This window comes from Carcharhinus amblyrhynchos, chromosome 12 (genome assembly GCF_965287045.1).
Source record: "Carcharhinus amblyrhynchos chromosome 12, sCarAmb.v2.hapA, whole genome shotgun sequence".
NCBI lineage: Eukaryota > Metazoa > Chordata > Chondrichthyes > Carcharhiniformes > Carcharhinidae > Carcharhinus > Carcharhinus amblyrhynchos.
In genome coordinates, this window is record NC_137335.1 from 13,460,533 (window position 1) to 13,482,016 (window position 21,484).

Sequence of the window (21,484 nt, forward strand, 5' to 3'; positions counted from 1 at the left end):
TATTTTTAAGTATAATTTTCCAGTTTCATCTTCAGAACGAGTGCAGTTAGGAAAAGCGTAACTGATCTATTTTGAGCTATGGGACTCGAGGTAGCGAGTGGGTGGTCAGACTTCTCTTTCACTTCTGGGCCTGAATTTTGCTCCTGTTCCAGGTCAAAAGTCTCCTCTTCTTTCCAGTGGGCAGGAGTTTGGAGATCTCCTGATGAGCCCATCACTCGGAATCCTTCAGCAACACAGCTGGTGTCAGAATGGAAAATAGTCTGACAGATCACACAATCGGATGGGGACGTAAGCCTGACACATTTTTGGAGCAAAAATGCTGGGCCTAACGTTCCACCTGCACAGGCTCGTTCAACTGAACCGGGAAGACTTCAGGGATTTCCCCCATCCAGGACACGCAATACGGGTACAATGGGGTCTCCATTCCTTTCTCCTCTTCATTTTTACCAATTTCCTATGTACAAAGGGGAAAGTCTACTCAACTGCCTTGATGTTCAGTTGATGCAGCAGTAGCCCTTAAAATTTAAATCTAGGTCTTTGATAGGACAAGGCATCCAGTGAAGAGCTGGATTTTTGAGCTTATCGGGTTAGCCAATGGACAGGGCATGTGATTTCCTTGGAAGACTCAACTATCAAACCTAGCTTATGTGAACAGGATAAGCCACTTAACCCTTGGAGCCAGTTCCATCATTCAATGAGAGAACACAGGAGACCTAAGTCCACCTGTCCAAGAGTTTGCCCAACCCACACATCACAATGACTCTGAGCTAGGGAGATTTGAAACGTCTATTGCCGACATGGTCATTTAGAATAGCCTCACTGTTCACAAATCCTCATCGCAGTTTAGGCATGCTTCCTGCTCAGCTAACGTAGATCTACTTTTCAGCTAACTCATGAGTCATTCACTAAGCCCATGGTACCCATTTGGAGACCCAGTCAAACCCAATGGGCCTCCTTCCGCTCCATAACAATTCAGCGATTGCAATTATTTTTTGTTCTTTTTCTCACTAACATACTGGACAGCATTTTAGATAAACCCCTCAAGTTCAGACAAACTGCTACAGTTATGGTTGGCTACGGCATAAAACAAACCAACCAAACACAAGGTTTCAAGAGGAATGAAATCATGTAAGGACATAATGCTAAAAACTGTGCCAAATCTTTACAATATTGATACAGTTCTGGTCGCCACCTTGGTTCAGAGAAGATTAACAAGGATGATGTCAGGAATGCATGGATAGATATATTGGGAAAGGATTGACAGACAGGTCCCTTCTCTCTTGAAAAAAGAAGATTGTGGGATGATCTAATCGAGCTCTTTGAAATTATGAAGGGTTTTGATCGAGTGATATAGGCAGAATGTTGCCTCTTTTGGCTGATAACTGGAGACTATCAGTATCAGACGGTGCAGAGGGACCTCGGGGTCCTTGTGCATGAGTCGCAAAAACCCAGCTTGCAAGTGCAGCAGGTGGTCAGGAAGGCGAATGGGATGCTGGCCTTCATAGCGAGGGGGATTGAATATAAAAGTAGGGAGGTCTTGCTGCAGCTGTATAGGGCATTGGTGAGGCTGCAGCTGGAGTACTGTGTGCAGTTTTGGGCGCCGCACCTGCGCAAAGATATTTTGGCCTTGGAGGGATTGCAGAGGAGGTTTACTAGGCTGATACCGGAGTTGAGGGGGTTGAGCCATGAGGAGAGGCTGAATAAACTGGGCTTGTACTCGTTAGAGTTTAGAAGAATGAGGGGAGATCTCATTGAGACGTTTAAGATGATGAATGGGATGGATAGGATAGAGGTGGAGAGACTCTTCCCGCTCAAAAAAGACAGTAGGACTAGGGGGCACAGCCTCAAGATAAAAGGGGGGCGGTTTAGAACGGAGTTGAGGAGGAACTTCTTCACTCAAAGGGTGGTGAATCTCTGGAATTCTCTGCCCGTTGAAGTGGTGGAGGCTGCCTCGCTAAATATTTTTAAGACGCGGGTTGATGGGTTTTTGATAAGAGACGGGATTAAGGGTTATGGGGAGAGGGCGGGAAAGTGGAACTGAGCAGCGACAGATCAGCCATGATCTTATTGAATGGCGGGGCAGGCTCGAAGGGCTAGATGGCCTACTCCTGCTCCTATTTCTTATGTTCTTATGTTCTTATGTATCAAATAGTCACCAAGAAATCCAACAGGGAATTGAGAAGAAATGTCTCCTCCATTCCTCCAACATGGTGAGTGAGTGATTGAAATGAGTAGTAGAATCAGCATAGAATCTCTACAGTGCAGATGGGGGCCATGTGGCCCATCAAGTCTGCACCAACAACAATTCCACCCAGGCCCCATCCCTCCAACAGAGCATCTTACACAGGCCCTATTTTCGTAATTCCACATACTGTCCCCGCTAATCCCCCTAATCTACACATTTTGGGACAGTAAGGGGCAATTTATTATGGCCAATCCACCTAACTGGCACATGTTTGGAGCGTGGAAGGAAACCCGGAGCACCTGGAGAAAACCCATGCAGACATGGGGAGAATGTGCAAACTTCATACAGACGGTCACCCAAGGCTAGAATTGAACCTGAGTCTCTCGCGCTGTGAGGCAGCAGTACTAACCACTATGCCTCCTATATTCTAATTTTAAGGCTATGTCACCTCGTACTGCTTCCATCACCAGAGTTCCTCTCTTACTGCCCTATCCAGTGCTCAAAGTTATTTTGAGTACTTCATGCGCAGAATACCAATGGGTCAGCTTTCCCCTGTTAGTTCTGACCCATGGACATCTGACACCAAAACTTTGTTCATGTTGGGGTAAGTGCCACATTAATGCCACTGGATTCTAAAGTACAACTGGCAGCCGCTGCAAAGGTGGCTTGTTGCATTTGCAAAGACAAAATCACCAAAAACACCCATCGGAATCCAAATCCAGCAAGTTCAGATTTGGCCATCATTGGCTGCGCCCAGCCCACACATAAAGACACTTTAGCACTCGCACTGCTTGCAACCTAATATATGAACCATGTCCAGTATGCTGACGTTAAAATGCAGAGTTGGCCACTATTTGCTCAATGTTGCTGTGCTATGCATTAAACTATGGGAACTCACTATGGGAATCCCAGTGAACTGTTTCCAAATCTTACTGTACTCCCAGTGGCCAATTTTGAACATCTGTATGTTGCATTTCCCTTCAAATACAATCACTTTTGTTTAAACTGTAAAAGGAGTTGACTGGGACGGATGTGCCTCATCTTTATTATAATAAAAAGAAATACCATTCTAAAATTATGACTTTATTAATTAGCAAATCATAGAATCCTACAGTGCAGAAGAAAGCCATTCAGCCCATCAAGTCTGCATTGACCACAATCCCACCCAGATCCTATCCCCATTACCCCATGCATTTACTCTAGCTAGCGCCTCCGACATTAAGGGGCAATTTAGCATGGCCAACCCTCCTAACCTGCACATCTTAGGTCTGGCGGAGGAAACTGGAGCATCCGGAGGACACTGGGAGAATGTGCAAACCCCACACAGACAGTGACCCAAGCCGGGAATTGAACCTGGCTTCCTGGCACTGTGAGGCAGCAGTGCTAACCGTTGTGCTACCATGCTATTCAATACAATCTTCTTCAGCTTTCTGGAGCTAGGGAATACAAAAAACATTGAAATATGTACTTAACAATTTTATCTGACTATTGCTCTCAATTGTTACAAGTCTAGTTACGTTCTATAGCACGGTGGCACAGGGCAGCATGCTGGCGCAGTGGTTAGTACTACGACCTCACAGCGCCAGGGACCTGGGTTTGATTCCTGGCTTGGGTCGCTGTGTGGGTGGAGTGTGCACGTTCTCCCTGCAACTGTGCGGATTTTCTCCGGATGCTCTGGTTTCCTCCCACAGTCTGAAAGACATGATGGTTAGGTGCATTGGCCATGCTAAATTCTCCCTCAGTTTACCCGAAGAGGCACCGGAGTGTGGCGACTAGGGCATTTTCACAGTAACTTCATTGCAGTGTTTATGCAAGCCTATTTGTGATGCTACTAAATAAACTCTAAACATTCAGCATCGATCTTTATATTATAACTGGGACATGAACTTAGCTGCAATCGGTTCCAAGAACTTGGCATTCAAGTAGTTACTCCTCAGTCACAGAGTTATTTGTGTGCGATTTAAAAACTATTTACACGTAGTGCTAACTAAACATTACATCATCTCCTGAGAAAGTTGACAATAACTGCATCGTTGTTATAAATAAGCTTTTCTTGGAAGATTTTGATTATGGCACGTGGCAGAGACAACAGTTTAACACAGCCTTCAATGCTCCCACTTTCGCTCAACAATTTCTCTGATTCACTCTCGGTCAATGATGGGCAATCTAGACTAGTGAACGAGCTGCTTGACTGTCCCTCCATCATCTCAGTGGGCTGCAAGATTGAAATTGGGCTTGTTCTCTAACTATGGATGTTAAGGGCAGCACAGTGCTTAGCACTGGGTCTCTGTCTGTGCGAAGTCTGCACAATCTTCCCATGTCAGCGTGGGTTTCCTTCGGGTGTTCCAGTTTCCTCCCACATTCCAAAAATGTGCGGGTTAGGTGGATTAGCCATACTAATTGCCCCTTCATGCCGGGGGTCTAGTTAGGGTAAATGCATGGGATTAAGGGGATAGGGCTTGGGTGGGATTGTGGTCAGTGCTGACTCGATGGGCCAAATGGCCTCCTTCTGTACTGTAGGATTCTATGGTGACTCCTGAATAAAATTAAATACATTTAATACACCCTGAATATTCCATAATGAGCAATAGAAAATGCTTCAGAAACAAAAACAGGAAGAGCTGAAAAATCTCCGCAGGGCTAACAGCATCTGTGGAGAGAGAATAGAGCCAACGTTTCGAGCCTGGATGACCCTTCATCAGAGCTGAATTAGGAAATCATTCATTTATTAATTGAGCTGTCATCAACTTCAACAAAAGAAATATTTACACTTGACCTGGCGAACAGGGAGCGCACGGCTCTCACATTCAATGTTAGAACATAGAAAAATTACAGCACAAACAGGCCCTTCAGTCCCCAAGTTGCGCTGATGATATCCCTACCTACTAGGCTTACCTATAACCATCAATTCCATTAAGTTCCACGTACTCATCCAGAAGCCTCTTAAAAGACCCTAACGAATTTGCCTCCACCACCACCAACGGCAGCCGATTCCACTCACCCACCACCCTCTGAGTGAAAAATTTACCCCTGATATCTCCTCTACCTACTCCCCAGAACCTTGAACCTGTGTCCTCTCGTAGCAACCATTCCAGCCCTTGGAAAAAGCCTCTGAGAATCCACCCAATCTATACCTCTCAACCTTTTATAGGTTTCCATCAGGTCATCTCTCATCCTTCGTCTCTCTGAGGAGAAAAGACTGAGCTCCCTCAATCTATCCTCATAAGGCATGCCACCCAATCCAGGCAACGCCTTTTTAAATCTCCTCTGCGCCCTTTCAATAGCTTCCACATCCCTCCTGTAATGAGGTGACCAGAACTGAGCGCAGTACTCCAAGAGGGGAGTAATCAGTACGCACCTCACTTCACTTGCCCTTGCTTCACATGTGCATCACTTCAGTTATATTGGGAGCAACGTGGATGGAAACCAGCAGAATGTGGCAGCTCTGCATGTGGGCAACAATCAACAACATGTTACGTGGGCCGCACTCAGAGCCCAGACGGAGCTCAGGTTGCCCAACACTGCTCTAAATGCTGCTGCACCCCACAGAACCAGAGAATAGTTACAGCACAGAAAGAGGCCATTCTCTCATCTTGTCCATATCAGCCTGAGGACACCCATTTGCCCTTTCTAATCCTGGTCTGAAGGGGCAGATAACAGGCCTTGTGCTAGTATTTGCCAATAATGTGCTGTTGCTAATAGTAAACAGGAGCAGCAATCTGACACGAGGACAACACTAGGATAAGTAAGCGAGGCTGGAGTTATATGCAAATACAAATCCAGATTCTGTTGTCCTGTCAGTAAGGGGGTGAGGAAGGTCACCACACCTAGCCATTTCTAGGCACCCCTGGTCTTGGGTCACCCAGAAAAAGGAAATAAAGGCAGCAGCTTGTGGCTTGCACCTCCCCATCTCATTCATATGAGGTCGACTGCCCCCAAGGAAAATCCTTAGGGTGCCCCGTGTTAGAAAGGTGTAAGCCAAGTTATCAGGGTCCCCAGTCCTTGCAAATTTACAACGGTCAGTTCTTAGCACGGTGCCCAAGAAAAATCAACCCGAGCAGCTCAGAATTATTGGGCCTGGTGAATGGGCTTTGAAAGAGTATGAATGGGCAGCATGGACTAGGTGGACCAAAGGGCCTGTTTCCATGCTCTAAACCTCTGAGTTAGAATTGGATTCATGATACCAATACACCTTTCATCCCCCCCTCCAAACCACTTCACTTCCTGGCTTGTGGAAAACCAAGGGGATCTTCTCAAACAGAGTCTTGCCCTAAATTAATGTCAGCGTAAGGATCCTAGATTTTAACACTGCCCCATCAATGGACAGCAGAGGGTTGGGTTTAAATAATGACATCACCAACTGGACTTAATTCCCCTCTGTGCAAACCTTTAGCAAATCCAATCAGGTGATTGGTGAATCTCCCAGTGAAGGTTGGTGGGGTCCAAATTAAAATTCAAATTTATGGCTCGATTATATCATGTGTGCCATGACTTTAGCATAATTGTGCACCTGGGGGAGGGGCTGCACCGTTGGCTGGGAGGCTTCGACTGCCAAAGTAGAAGGTCAGCTCCTTTTAAGCACTGCTTGTGGGCCAGGAGGAGGGAAGTGTAGCCTGCTGACCTCATGAGGAAAACTTCGACAGGTCCCTGCCCTCCCCCAAAATAGATTTGCAGTCGCGATTTCTGCCTTCATCGAGCACAGGGTAGGAGCAAACCGAACCCATTCCCCCACCCACCCCTCACTGTAGCACCCTGCCGATATTTACTGCTCCCACTTGTGGGCCACGCAGTCACTCTGGCAAGCTGTCAGGCGGAAGGGGGAGCTTGCCAACATTTAATCAAACGAGGTCCTGTTGTGAAGATTGGCGGGACCTCTATGTTCCCTGGGCCTTTCAGAAATCTTCATCACTCGCTCCCCTGCTCCTCTCCCCACCCTTTTGTTAATTTTCCAGCTTGCCTTTGGAACAACCCACTGTGGAACTGAAATTTCTACGCGTACAAGAGTTTTGCCATGTTGAGATTTGCCGTAACGTTGGGGAACCTGACACTTTATACCTTATAACCTGAGAAAGGCACTACCCTGAGGAGTACTGGGGTCATGGTTGAAACGTGTTAAAACCTAGTGGGCAGCACTAGTCTGGTATTAAATAAAGTGAAGTAGAGAAATTGAGCCATTTGTTTAGAACTAAAAAAAAATTGGCAAGGGGATAAAAATAGAGACGAACTTGAGAAAATGTAATTTGCAACTCCCATCCAATAGCTCAAATCAAGTGTACGCCCAAAATACTTGGAATGGCTTAAACGCATCTTTGCCAGACTCATGTGCCAAGGCCTGCAGCACTTTCGAGTTGAAGAGCACAAAACACGGCAGTCGTAGTATCGTGAAGAATGCTTGAACCAAATCCATGCATGATGAATTGCGGTAATGCTTCCAGCTGACAGTCAAAACAGCTGGATGGCAGAGCCAGACATGATGGATAATTGTTGTTCTTTGTAACTACACCCACGGTTGCTTTTTCTAAAAAAAAGCACGCGCACACACACACACACACGCACGAAACACATGCTTTAAGGAGGCAGCGCGTTAACCTGCGACAGGTTCAGGTTCCCCACACCACCTTCGCTCTGTCGAGAAACTCAGGCTGCCACTTGTCTCCCGAGGATCGTCACCCAAAGAAATTGCTGCGTGTGCTATGAGCTCCTGCGACACTTTTCTGATAGTTATTTTGACAAAGGCATTGGGCGGGGTTTTCTGGCCTCGCTTGCCCTAAAACTGGAAAATCCCGTCAGAGGTCAACAGACCTTTCCATGGTCCGCTCTTTGCCTATTCCGATTACCGTGATGGGTGGGATCACAGAATCCCTACCAAGCAGAAGTGTAGCCATTCAGCCCATGAACTCTGCACCGACCACAATCCCATCCAGATCCTATCCCTGTAATCCTATGTATTTACCCTAGCTAGTCCCCCCGACACTAAGGGCAATTTAGCATGGGCAATCCACCTAACCTGCACATCTTTGGAGAGTGGGAAGAAACCGGAACGCCCGGAGGAAATCTTCACAGACACATGGGAAGAACATGCAAACTGCACACCATCACCCAAGCCGGGAATTGAGCCCGGGTTCTTGGTGCTGTGAGGCAGGACCACTGTGCCCCACCCCCCACCACCACCATGGTAAATTTTGCCCCAATTAACTCGTTTAGCAAAAATGTCCCTTCATGTCTCTTAATACAATGGCTCTGTCAGTTCATTCAAGTGGTTGTGCATTAACAATACCCAGTGCTACAGCAGCAAAACTGCATCGAAAAGTTCGTACTGCTGTGGTCCAAGTTAAGACTTTAATAAGGCTTCTTTGTCTGCACATTGTCAGTATTTGATGAGTGGTTCAAGAAAACGGCTCACTACCACCTTCTGAAGGGCAATTGGGGATGGGCAATAAATGCTGGCCAGTCAGCGACAACCACATCTCTTGAATGAATTAAAGGAAAACATAGATCAACTTAACCCACATAAATCTATGTTTATGCTAATTAAGCATTAAATGCAATTGAATTAACAACTCATTCTTTTTACACGTCGAATTTAAACAAGGAAACAGGCCATTTGGCCCATCTAGCCTCTTCTAGTGTTTGTGCTTCACATAAGCCTCCTCTCACCCCATTAATTAATCCTCCTATTCCTTTCTCCCCCACACAGTTAGCAATTAAGAATTTATTTACTTTTATGTGGAGGGGGCTCAAAAAGTGAAGCACATTGCTTACTATTAGTATGGGTTGCACGGTAGGACAGTGGTTAGCACCGCTGCCTCACAGTGCCAGGGATCTGGGTTCGATTCCCAGCTTGGGTCACTGGCTGTGTGGAGTCTGCAAATTCTCCCTATGTCTGCATGGGTTTCCTCAGATACTCAATTTCCTCCCACAGTCCAAAGATGTGCAGGGTTAGGTGGACTGGTCACGGTAAATTGCCTCTTAGTGTCAGGGGAACTAGCTAGGGTAATTGCATGGGGTTATGGGGATAGGGCCGGGGTGGGATTGTGGTCAGTGCAGACTCGATGGGCCAAATAGCCTCCTTCTGCACTGTAGGATTCTATGATTCACAAGTGGGCTTACATTAACACTGCAAGGAAGTTCCTGTGAAAATCCTCCAGTCACCACACACTGGGTACACTGAGGGAGAATTTAGCACCTAACCAGCACATCTTTGCGGACTGTGGGAGGAAACCCTCGCAGACATGGGGAAAATGTGCAGACTCCACACAGACATTGACCCAAGCCAGGAATTGATCCCGGGTCCTTGGTGCTATGAGGCAGCAATGCTAACCACTGTATCTTGTTACAGTCGGACTTCAATAGGATATAAACCAGCAGAACATTGCACCTACTCATATTGACTTTTCTACCACAGGATATAGCTACAACATTAGAAGTCAGTTTGCTAAATAACAGAGAATGTTTCGAAAAAACAAAACATAAAAACAATCCCAATATATTTCAGCCAACAGCCAAAACTCTGATTATATCTAATTTGATATTTGGTCATAAAACATAAGAAGAAGAAATTAAAAGGTAAATCATTTCTCCCACATGCAAAGATGCAATCTGGTTCAAAATGCAGACACTGGATTACCTCTGGTATTGTATACTATTCCTGGGTGACAGTGAAATACTGGGCAAAGATTAGAGCACTCCAAAAGCTCAATCCATTACTCAAACAAACCTCCTATCCATTGACTCCATCTACACTTCCCACTGCCTTGGGAAAACAGCCAGCCTAATCAAGGACCCCACGCACCCTGGACAGACCCTCTTCCACCTTCTTGCGTCGGGAAAAAGATACAAAGGTCTGAGGTCATGCACCAACTGACTCAAGAACAGCTTTTTCTCTGCTGCCATCGGACTTGTGAATGGAACTACCTTATATTAAGGTGATCTTTCTCTACACCTTAGCTATGACTGTAACACTACATCCTGCACGCTCTCCTTTCCTTCTCTATGAATGACATGCTTTGTCTGTGTATTGCGCAAGAAAAGTACTTTTCACCGTATACAAATACATGACAATAATAAATAAAATCAAATCGTTGTCCATGAACTTAACCTGTCAATACCTCTTTGTGTCCATCTCACTGAGTATTAATACGTGACAACAATAAATCAAATCAATATCAAGAGGGCTCACGAATAAGTCCTGTGAGATCTCACTCAATAATACTTTACACAGTTTTCAAAATACCTCAATACAAACATAATCTAGTATGTGCACCTTGTAACTTCTGATTTCATATTTCAATAAATGCCCCACTGAATCACAGCCTCAGCTTATCCAGGGCAAAGTGATACCATTTCTTTATCTGTCAACAGAGCTACGCCAACATTTATTCAACGCTGTGGCACTTTTAAAAACATGCCATTTAATTTTGGAGTTTTAACAATGAGCTTTACAGTAATCCAAGGCATTAGAGCTGGTTAAGCCCAGCCTCAAGTGTCAACAGACTAACTCCACAATAAGAACAACTTGCATTTATATCACACTTCTGACACAGTAAAACATGACGAAATACTTTACAGGAGACATGATAAAGGCATTAGCAGCCACAATGCTCTTTCTTTTCGTTACCTTAACCACAGCTGTTAGTTCCAGGAAGTTCGACATGCCTTAACAAACTTGACTCTCCTTGTAATGTTGCATCTTGTTTGAAACAAACGTTAAAAATACTCAACAAGTATTTTCTTACTGTCTAGAATAGTAAATGTGGGGAGGGTGGGGGACACGGAGTTTCTAATGAAGTGAGAAACAAAAACAAATAAACTCTGCACATGCAAGTAACATACGGCTTGGAGTGTTTAACTCATCATCATCATCGGAAGGCTGACTAACAGACCTCATTCAGCCCCTTACGAACAGCAGCGAAACAAAACACTATCAGTGGTCTAATTAGGAGAGCCAGTGCTCCAATCGTACTTACCCAACACGGCTCCAGATTATTTATAAACACAGCCCCGAGAAGTGCAAGAGAAACAGCATTCTGCATGAAGCACAGGCTATTGCAGAAACAAAGCAAAGTAGCGCCCTTTTTCCTCTGGGCTGCTGTCCAGCTTCTCATAGCAAGCCTCTCTGCTGGGCGGACCAATAGGAAGAAAATTACTTCTGCAGAGATCATTTGTAATGAGGTCATTTAAAAGGGAAAAAGAGTTGGGTCTGCTATCAAACAACTTTCCTCTGCCAACCAACTTCTGTTTGGGATCCAACCAAATGTTATTTATTTCCAGACTGTCGGGTAATGGCTCATTTGAGCACTCCAGCGTTACAGAAATAGGCTCCGCAAAACACACTTCACCCAACTCCTCGCAGACATACACGTTTAGCTCCCTTTACCATCCTATTTGTGCCCGGGATGAAGTTGTCGAGATTGTCCCGAGCTCTGGGTTCTGCAAGGTTGTAAACGAGACAGCATTGGAGCAGACCCGTGATGCCAGCTGGCTGTTCTCACTCCTATTTCTTGTGGTCTTACTACACTTTGTGTTTACAGTAGATTTTTTTTTAAGCAGTGGCACAACAAGAGGCATGTTGGTGCAGACTACTGAGTCGCAAGGAGCACGAAAGGAACCCTAGCCTTCATCACATTGCCCAGCTGTGTCCTCAATTTCAGCTACGCTGCTGCAGGGACGTAAAGGAAAGAAACCCAGAGGGCTAAAAAGGCAGAGGAAGACTTACCCCTACTTATTCCCACAGAGGGACTCCAACGTTTTTTGATTTCATTTATTATTTTCATATATATTTGGATACAGTGAAAAGTATCGTTTCTTGTACACGATACAGACATACTGTTCATAAAGAACATAGGGGAGCAGGAAAGGAGAGAGTGCAGAATGTAGTGTTACAGTTACAGGTACGGTTTGATTTGATTTATTATTGTCACATATATTGGGATACAACGAAAGGTATTGTTTTGTGTACTATATAGACAGAGCATACCATTCTTAAAGTACATAAGGGAGAAGGAAAGGAGAGAGTGCAGAATATTGTTACAGTCACAGCCAGGATCAACTTAATATATGGTAGATCCATTCAAAAATCTGATGGCAGCAGGGAAGAAGCTGTTCTTGAGTCGGTTGGTGCATGACCTCAGACTTTTGTTTCTTTTTCCCCGACAGAAGAGGGTGAAAGAGAGTCTGTCTGGGGTGTGTGGGGTCCTTGATTATGCTGGTTGCTTTTCTCAAGGTAGCAGGAAGTGTAGACGGAGTCAATGAATGGGAGACTGGTTTGAGTGATGGACTGGGCTATGTTCACAACCCTTTGCAGTTTCTTGCAGTCTTGGTCAGAGCATGCCAAGCTGTCATACATCTGAAAAGGATGCTCTCTACGGTGCATCTGTAAAACTTTGGTTGGGCGCCAAATTCTCCGGCCTCGCTGCAACAGCAGTGGGGCATGAACGGCTGGTGAGATCACACCCTGTTTTTTTCAAATCGCATTGCTCTTACCAGGCAGTAGAATCTGTGCTGCACTCCAATACAACCTCAATATACCCACTGTAGAGAGGGACCTAATACCACACATGGTCTTAAAAGTTTTATACAGGCTTTTATATTCTGTAATTCAGCCTTTGATGGCTGTAACAATTTAACACACTAGCCCTTTTGCAACACCACACCTATGTCTCTTCAGTGTATAAAACTGGTGCCAGCTTTCATGAACCTGGAACACATTACAGTACGGCACACTTCCAAACACTCCTAACTTACTCACCCATCCCCCCATCTTAACTGGTATCCATCTGCCACTTTATCTGTGAAAGGATTAACTGCACCTATACATCATCTGATAATGGTAAAGTTACACTGCTCCCTTCCTCTACACCCATCTCCAAATCAATAATTTACAGACTGAACACAAGTGGCCTCAGAAATGAACTCTTGTGGAATGACACCACTAACCACTTTCAACCACTCTGATAACCCCTTTCAAATGCCCTATTTCCTCTTCCCTTGTAGCTGTTCTATTCATATGCACAGTAACGTCAACCTTATTAAAGACACCAAAGTTTTCCCTGTTACAGATATTAAACTTGCAATTATTTAGATTTGCTCTGTAATCTATTTAAAAAATGGGTACCATACTGGCGGCGCAGTAGTTAGCACTGCTGCCTCACAGTGCCAGGAGCCTGGATTTGATTCCAGCCTATGGTCACTGTCTGTGTGGGGTTTGCACATTCTCCCCGTGTCTGCGTGAGTTTCCTCCGGGTGCTCTGGTTTCCTCCCGCAGTCCAAAGATATGCAGGTTAGGGGGACTGGCCATGATAAATTGCCCCTTAGTGTCCTAAGATGTGTAGATTGGGGATTAGTGCAGTAAATATGTTTGGTTATGGGGGATAGGGCCTAGGTGGGATGCTCTGTCTGAGAATCGATGCAGACTTGATGGGCCGAATGGTCTCATTCTGTACTGTAGGGACTCTATGATATACTGAACTGCCTCTAACGCTCTGGCCCATATCACCAATCAATGAGCCATGATTTCTAGAGCCTCTCTCACCATTTCCCCCACCAATAACAACTAAATTATCTCAAAATTTCCTTTCATCCCTCAGAACATCCAAGGGTAGCAAGAGCTGGGAGATATTCTGGCTGCAGAAAGGTGAAATTTTCATTGGTGTGAGAGAGTAGGGGGTGGGGGTGGGAAACGGGCAGCAGTTGGGCCAGCTGGCCTGGGAGAGAGGGTGCAGATAGTCACAGGGACCATCCGGTGCCAGAGTGGGCTGTCAAAAAGCCTTGCCTCAATACTGTGGGACTTCACCCCTTTCATAATGAAAGGAGGAGGCCTTGTAGATCTCACCCCACACTATCTCTCTCCATGCCCCATTCATGCCATTTTATGCCTCCCTCCCAGCCCTCGGCATGAAGGGAGGGACATGCTTTATATTAGAACAGAAGAGAATCTCTACAGTGCAGAAGGAGGCCATTTGGCCCATCGAGCCTGCACCGATAACAATCCCACTCAGGCCCTATTCCCGTAAGCCCACCTATTTTACCCTGCTAATCCCTCTGACTCTAAGGGGCAATTTAGCATGGCCAATAAACCTGACCTGCATATCTTTGGACTGTGGGAGGAAACTGGAGCACCTGGAGGAAACCCACACAGATACAAGGAGAACACGGAGACTCTACATGCAGTCACCCAAAACCATATTTGAATCTGGGTCCCTGGCACTGAGAGGCAGCAATGCTAACCACTGTGCCACCCTAATATTCCTGCACATCAGTTTCTAGTTCCAGCGTACCTCAGCTAGTTTGCATCATCTGATTCAAAAGCCTACTTCAAAGCATCAGCAATCTATTGTTCTAAATTCCATGCTCTTTCTGGTTGGATTTTATACCATATCATATCGCAGCCACTATTCCTAAAGACACTAATCCACACTGAGTTCATCATCTTAAGCTATTTGCCTAATCATAGCCAAGCTTCATCCAATTTGCCTTTAACTACCCTCGGCAGTTGCACGATATACCAGCTTTGACAAAGGGCCATGAGACATAGGAACAGAATTGGGCCACTCGGCCCACTGAGTCTGCTCCGTCATTCAATCATGGCTGATGTTTTTCTCATCCCCATTCCCCTGGCTTTTCCCCATAATCCCTGATCCCCTTATTGATCAAGAACCTATCTATCTTCGTCCTAAAGACACTTAAATGACCTGGCCTCCACAGCCTTCTGGGGCAAAGAGTTCCACTCTTTGGGCTCAAAATGTCAGCTCTTTTCTCTCCTTACAGATGCTGCCAGACCTGCTGAGATTTTCCAGCATTTTCTCTTGTGGTTTTCCAGCACCCGCAGTAATTTGCTTTTACTTGTGACATATCAATAATTGGATTATTGACCAATCGTGGGAATCACTCTGGGTCAATTAGTCTGCAGGCCCAGATGGAAGGGATGGAAAACCCCAGCTGTGGAAATCTTTGGGAATCATCTGGAATCTGGAATGCACTGCCCATATCGCCGGCGCTCCACTTTCCCATGGCCCAAATCGCTGGATTGCTGACCCCCACCATTTCTGGGCCAGCCTCCACTCCTCCGCCACATAATCACTACCCCCCCCCCCCCAACCTCAGCAACACGGCCTCGATTTCTCCCGATCAGCCCCCTGAATCCAGCCCCACCCCACCTCCAACAGCTCCAACTCCCCCCAGCAGCCCGTCCCCCACCTCAATGGTCAGCCCTGAACGCTCAGCCCAATTGCAGAGTGGCAGGGGGACCCTCCCCCACCCCCACCAACCCCCCCCCCCCTCAGAGGCCCCACCCCCTTGGCACTAACCCATGCTCAGTGGGCAATGCCAAGATGCCCGCTCAGCATTGACACTTTGCCTCCCTGGGCAATGCCAGGGGACCAGGCTGGCACTGCCAAGGTGCCAATGCTCAGAGAGCACACCCCCCACCCCCCGCACCTCCCAGGGGCTCAACTGCCTCCCCTTCACTCCAGTAGGGGGTTGGGCTGCCAGCTCCCTGAATTTTAACAGCATAGAACAAGAGTGAAGGATAGTATTAGATGGTATGCTGGGCACAGTTCGCAAGAAGTCGCCTCGCTCCAGCGCCATCTTGAAGTGTTGATTCAGGGAGAAGTACTAAGGTGTTGCACAAAGAGAATTCCAGTGGTCAGATCTGGACATGACACTCACCATCTGACTTACGGCTACATAGTTGTATACCCACTGATGTTACCAGGACGCAAGAGGAGCATCTGAAAGAGAAAGAAACAAGTAGGCAAGTGCAAAATTTCTAATCACATTTCTAATAATTTTTTCCCAGAACCTGATTGATTGAATGCTCAATGACAAAGCTAATACTATGGAAATTCTCAAGGCTGACCTCACTGCTTATGCCCAGTGAGTTTCAAGACTACACTGCGACTGCTGACAGCAATATACCATCATCAATGAGTGGGACACTATTGTTATTAAAAAGGATCACCTCACTACCATTGTGAGGAAAGTTGATGACTGGCCAAAAATTCTTGACATCTTGGCATTTATTACAAAGGGTCTAGAGTATAGAAGTAGAGAAGTGTTTTTGCAATTGTATAAGGCTTTGGTGAGACCACATTTGGCATACTGTGTTCAATTTTGGTCACCTTCTTTGAGGAAGGATGTAGTGGCACTGGAGGCAGTTCAGAAGGTTCACTAGATTGATTCCAGGTTTGAAGGGACTGTTATATGGGGAGCAGTCAAGAAGCTTGGGCTTCTACTCGCTGGGGTATTGAAGAATGAGGGGGGGATTTGATTGTGGTAAACAAAATACTCAACGGGAATGATAAAGTAAATGTAAACCAAGTGTTCCCCCTTCCAGAACAATCTGGAAGAAGTCATAATTGGAGAGTAAGAGGGGAGGAGGTTCAAGACAGAAATAAGGAGAAGCTACTTTTCACAGAGGGTTGTGAATCTATGGAACTCACCAGAGTGCAATGTGTGCGGAATCAATGGATTCAAGGAAGAGATAGCTGGATATTTGATCAAAAGCAGGATGAAGGGCTTTGGGGAAAAGGCAGGGAAGTGGAGTTAGGACGAGCTGGAGATCAGCCATGATCATATAGAACGGCAGAGCGGCCTTGAAGGACTGAACTCCCTACTCTCGCTCCTAATCCCCATTTTCCTAATCTTGGTACACCAAGGGGCAATTTTAGCTTGGCCAATCCAGCTAACCTGCACATCTTTGATCATGAAAAGTCTGGATAGAACAAATAGGAAGAAGCCATTCCCACTTGTGCAAGGATCAAGGACGAAAGGGCAGAGATTTAAAATAATTAGTAAATGAAGCAAAAAAGTTATAGGAGGCGAAACTTTTGTTTCTAATGCAACAAGTGGTTAGGATTTGGAATGCACTCCCTGAAGTGGAGGCAGTTTCAAACAAAGAATTCAGAGAGTATTAGAGTGTTATCTGTAAAAGATGAATGTGCAGGGTTACAGGGAGGTGGTGAGGAAAATGGTACTAGGAGAATTGCTCATTTGGAGAGCTGGTGCAGGCACAATGGGCCAAATGGCCTCCTATTGCACTGTGTTCTATGGAGGCCTCATCATCCATGCTTTGAGAAAAGGAAGAGGGCCCAGGCCATTCAAGCTTTGCCACAATTATTGCATCCGCCCTATATGGGCAATATTTTGCAAATTATTTTCTATACTTTCTTCAGACCCAGTTATAACTATATTTTGGGGGCCTTGGGTCTCTTTCGTAAGGGTTGTGGTGGATTTGGGAGATGGCCAATGGAAAGATACGTGGGTTAGGTTGACTGTCTATGCTCTGTTGGCCCTTGGTGCAGGGGAATTAACAGGGTAAAAATGTGGGGTTATGAAGATAGGGTCTGGGTGGAATTATTATTAGTGCAGGCCTAATGGGCCGAATGGCTTCCTTCTGAACTGTAGAGATTCTATGATTCTAAATACATCCCCTCTCAGGGATTATAGGGTGGGATTCTCCAATCTTGTCTATACACACCCAGCTGCCAGCGAGAACGGAGAATTTGGCACTTTGCCAAAACTGCATTCACTGCGGTGGCACTGGAGCATCTGGACCGCAGACAAGGCCAGAGGTTGTTGCCGATGGTCTCTTAGCCTTTTCATCAAGCTAGTTCAAGAGCTGGCGGCATTGTGGCACAGTGGTTAGCACTGCTGTTTTACAGCGCCAAGGATCCAGATTCAATTCGGGTCACTGTCCGTGTGGAGTCTGCATGTTCTCCCCTGTGTCTGCGTGGGTTTCCTCCGGGTGCTCTGGTTTCCTCACCCAGTCCAAAGACGTGCAGGTTAGGTTGATTGGCTATGTTAAATTGCCCCTAGTGTCAAGTGGACTAGCAGGTTAAATGAGGGTTACGGGAATAGGCCCTGGGTGAGATGGTGGTCAGTATAGACTCGAAGGATTGAATGGCCTTCTTCTGTAGTGTAGGGATTCTATGATTCATGTAGTTAATGCCTTTAGGACAACGGAAAGGCTGTTGCTTTTATGTGTTGTCCAATAAATGCTCGAAAAACACCTTTTATGGAGATAAATTCACTGTTCTACTGAAGGGAAACCAGATTTGCCTGAAGCTCAGAGTCCACTGACTATAATCCTCTACAAGCATAATTTGAACTGAAAGGAAAATTTAGGCACCCAACTGAAACTTTTATCCTCCAAATAATTTGCCTGAATTTCAAACATAGCAACGCCTTCAGAAGGGAAAAAAAACAGCAGCTGGCTACACAGGAGGTTGCTAGAGAATGTGTTTACACTGATAAAGCCACCATCTTTTACACAAAATACACAGAAGCAGAAACTATGACATAAAGTGGACACGTCAACCTTTTACTAGGGCCCTTGTGAGGACAATGAATAAATACTCCATTATTCTGTAATTGAATGAAGAGGATCAGGGTGTGATCTGTCCCCTTTTCAAGTTTATCTGTGGTGTCTCTGACACTGGAAAGGCTGTTGAGTCGCTTGCTGGTAGCTTTGGGTGACAAAAAGATTGGAATTATTATGCTACAGTGCGTGCAGATATGTGTCAGTATAGTTTTTACATTGTTTTCATAGCCTACATTTTCAGCCTTAGAAGGTGTGGAGTCTGCTCGTTCTCCCTGTATCTGGGTGGGTTTCCTCTGGTCTCCTCCCAGTCTGAAAGATGTGCTGATTAGATGCATTGGCATGTTAAATTCTCCCTCAGTCTACCTAAACAGGTGCCAGAGTGTGGCAACTCGGGGATTTTCACAGTTGCTTCACGGAAGCAACACTGATTGTGACACTAATAAATAAACTTCAAACTCTGATTGATATTATAATTGCGGTGGTTATATCTGTGCGATTGGGCAGAACAGAGTTTCGGTTTTGCATTACTGATTCTGGCTTGGCCTCTATTCCTATTCCAGCTTTAATGGACTGTGGTAGGAAACCCACGCAGGCACAGGGAGAATGTGCAGACTCCACACAGGCAGTGACCCAAAGCTGGGGATCGAACCTGGGTCCCTGCTGCTGCAAGGCAGCAGTGCTAACCACAGTGCCACCAGACTGTATTCTCTCCTAGTTTTCCTTTCCACAATAACACTGTACCTTCAATTCCCCAAATCTGTCTCGTCACAGTTGGCCATCTGTCGTAGTGCGAAAACTCATAGCAAGATGGCAGATCTTTACAATACAACCAATTTTCTGTTGGAGTCACGGCTTCGAGAGTAGTGAAATATTGGGTCACAGGAAGTGGGTTAAGTGCCCCCACAAAGGGAGCAAAATAAACTACTGCATGGAAAGTCCTGTGCCTGGACTTGCTCCAAGGGCCTTTTGTTGTAGGCAATGATGTTTTGTCACCAGCGGTCACCTAGCTAGCTCAGTTGGTAGGACATCACTCTGTTAATCTGAGGGTCTTGGGTTTGAGCCACATTAGGCGCCATTATTGGGTGGCACGGTGCCACAGTGCTTACACTGCTGCCTCACAACGTCAGCGACCCAGGTTCAATTCCGGCCTTGGGTCACTGTGTGGAGTTTGCACCTTCTCCCAGTGTCTGCGTGGGTTTCCTCCATTTCCTCCCACAGTCTAAAGATGTGCAGGTTAGGTGCAGTGGCCATGCTAAATTGCCCCTCAGTGTACCCAAACAGGCACCGGAGTGTGGCGACCAGGGGAGCTTCACACTAACTTCATTGCAGTGTTAATGTAAACCTACTTGTGACTAATAAATAAAATAACTTAGTTATTAAAAAAAACGTGCATGCACACACACGTGCACAGACATACACATGTAGACATGCAAGCACATGCACACATACACAGACACATATGCATACAGACACATGCAAAAATGCACTTTGACTATTTATCTCACAGATAATAGCAGTACCGAAATAAACTGGGATTAATTTAGATTAACACTTGTGTTCAGTTTATCTCTACTGTAAAGATTCAACATTCAACTTCCTTTCTGGTCCAGAACGAAAACTGTAGCTTGTAGAAAGACACACCTTGGAGCAATGAGCTCAAATCCTAAAAATGTTTACAGAATGATTTCCTGGTAATTAAATTCCTGTAAAGCCTACTGCAATTATATTACAATTCTAATCTTTCAACAAGTCCATTACACATTGACCACAAGTTGCACAGGACTCAAAAAGTTAACCGACAACTACCATTGAGATCAAGAAAAATTCCCAATAATTATTTAATTACCAGACAATAATCTTAACTTGCTTGTGAATTTCTTAAGCATCATTTTCATGTTTCATGATGCAATCCATACTTCTAACGACGTTACAGCACGGCCACAATGTCTGAGCTATGTTATTCTCTGGAATTTATATAGCGCCTTTACTATATATAAACATCCCAAGACAACTGATAGGAGCATTAACACAGTATGACACCGATATTAGCACAGGTATCAGTTTGGTTAAAGAGGTAGGTTTTAGATAGCGTCTTGAAGATTCGGAGACATTCAGGAAGGAGGTTTCAGAGTTTAAAGCTTCGGCAGCTGAAGGCATAGAACATAGAACATTACAGCACAGAACAGGCCCTTCGGCCCACGATGTTGCGCCGACCAGTTAAAAAACAATGACCCACTAACCTAAACCAATCCCTTTTCGTCCATTAACCTATCCACGGATCTCTTAAACGCCCCCAAACTAGGCGCATTTACAACCGCAGCAGGCAGGGCATTCCAATCCCTCACCACCCTCTGGGTAAAGAACCTACCCCGACATCCATCCTATAACTACCCCCCCCTTAATTTAAAGCCATGCCCCCTCGTGCTAGCTTTCTCCATCCGAGGAAAAAGGCTATCACTGTCCACCCTATCTAAACCTCTAATCATCTTATATGTTTCAATAAGATCCCCTCTTAGCCGCCTTCTTTCCAGCGAAAACAACCCCAAATCCCTGAGCCTCTCCTCATAGGACCTCCCCTCCATACCAGGCAACATCCTGGTAAACCTCCTCTGCACCCTCTCCAAAGCCTCCACATCCTTCCTGTAAAGCGGGGACCAGAACTGCACACAGTACTCCAAGTGCGGCCGCACCAGAGTTGTGTACAGTTGCAACATGACGCTGCGACTCCTAAATTCAATCCCCCTACCAATAAACGCCAAGACACCGTATGCCTTCTTAACAACCCTATCTACTTGATTCCCAACTTTCAGGGATCTATGTACACATACACCTAGATCCCTCTGTTCATCCACACTATTCAAAGTCCTCCCGTTAGCCCTATACTCAACACATCTGTTATTCCTACCAAAGTGAATTACCTCACACTTCTCCGCATTAAACTCCATCCGCCACCTCTCGGCCCAGCTCTGCAACCTGTCCAA

At 45.6% G+C, this 21,484-nt stretch overlaps 1 protein-coding gene across 3 annotated transcripts in view; it reads right to left on the reverse strand.

The window, feature by feature from the left end:
* LOC145350784 (ras and Rab interactor 2-like) overlaps positions 1-21,484 on the reverse strand; it is a 156,979-nt gene that overhangs the window by 74,240 nt on the left and 61,255 nt on the right. For all 3 annotated transcript variants that reach the window (XM_080200072.1, XM_080200073.1, XM_080200074.1), the window contains exon 2: positions 15,851-15,912. The gene's annotated coding sequence lies outside the window, so the exon portion shown is untranslated. The remainder of the gene's footprint in view (positions 1-15,850; positions 15,913-21,484) is intronic.